Source organism: Cynara cardunculus, assembly GCF_001531365.2.
Source record: "Cynara cardunculus var. scolymus isolate 2C chromosome LG 12, CcrdV1, whole genome shotgun sequence".
NCBI lineage: Eukaryota > Viridiplantae > Streptophyta > Magnoliopsida > Asterales > Asteraceae > Cynara > Cynara cardunculus.
In genome coordinates, this window is record NC_037539.1 from 12,424,116 (window position 1) to 12,425,819 (window position 1,704).

Consider the following 1,704-nt stretch of genomic DNA (forward strand, 5'->3'; position numbering starts at 1 on the left):
TTAAAATGAGATGTTTATCCTGTATTTGATTGTGTTTATCTGCAGTTAGTTACACGAATTCAGTTATGGGATGAAATCGGATAGGGATGAAATTGTTTAGGGATGAACGAGTTTAAGAGTTTTAAGAGTTTAAGAGTTTTTAAGAGTTTTAGCCAAATGTTTTATAATATAGTATAGATATGTGACATCACATTTAAGAAGTAAAATAAGCAAAGTACCCTCACGTGATAGTTTGATGAGTACTTAATAGGTGATACTTAATATCCATAAGGAGAAACAAAAATCAAAACAAAAATCAAAACAAAATAATAAATAATATAAAGTTTGAAATAATATCATGTTCTTTTAATGGAATAAAAACATACTAATTTTCCTTATCAATAAAAAATAAGGTTTCCAAAATAAAACTATTAAATGTAAATTTTATGTATTGTAGAGTAAATTACATTTTTAGTTCTTATAGTTTGTCAAAAATTGCAATTTTCGTTTCTGTGGTTTAGAAATTGTGATTTTTGTTCCTATGGTTTGTAATTTATTGTTATTTTCATTCATAAATTAATTTTTACTTTTTTTAAGTATAAATAACCAAAATAGTAAAGAATTATAAATCAGAAGTACTGAAACAACAATAAATAATAAATTGTAATGATGAAAATAACAATGATTTACATATTATGTAGATTAAAAGCACAATATCTAAACTATAAAGACTAAAATTGTAATTTGTAACAAGTCATAGGAACCAAGAAGGTAATTTACACCTTTTATGTAATATAATTTATTCCTTTTCGGATAAATAACTTTAAAAATCATAACCATACAAAAAAGCATTAGTTGTATGTAAGCCGATCGCAGTAATTTGCGAATTATTTTTAGGGGGCACGTCACCATTAAAACACAGACACACACACACACACACATATATATATATATATATATATATATATAAGGGTTCAAACGAGAATACTTTCATTTAATGAGAACACCCTTTTACTATAGATAATCACATGTGATACTATTAATCCATCACATATGATACACATGTGATACTACATCAGATACGTGAACGATTTTCGATGCGATCTTGGTTGCGGGTCAAATCGCCCTTATACTACTAAGCTCCCTCACAAGTATTATCACATGTGATAAGATTATTGTCGCTATGATACTATAATCAATCAATACCATCACATGTGATGCTAAATCATAGACACAGACAACCTTTGGCGCGACCTAAGTCGTAGAACATGTCGTCCGCACATCACAGGGTCCCCTCATACGTATTATCACATGTGATAAGGGTGTTTTCGTATTCTTGTAAAGCAGAGGTGTTCTTGTTTGAACCTCCATCTATATGTATACATGTACTATATTATAAATCATTTGACAAAAACTCTTAAAAACCAATTTTTTATGCATGGATATTGTATATTGATGCATATTACTTAAAATTCATGATTACAAGTAAATTATGCATAAATACAACTTATTAAGCTCCATATTTGAATTCGTGTAACTAACTGCGGATAAACATAATCAAATAGATGATAAATATCTCATTTTTAAATCTAAAATATAATTAGGATAATTATCGAGTTCTAACAAAATAATTAATTATTATCTTTATAAGAAAATTATATTATTAAACCAAATATAAATTACTTCGTTATTGAACCTAAATTAAATTATAATAAAAAAATTAAA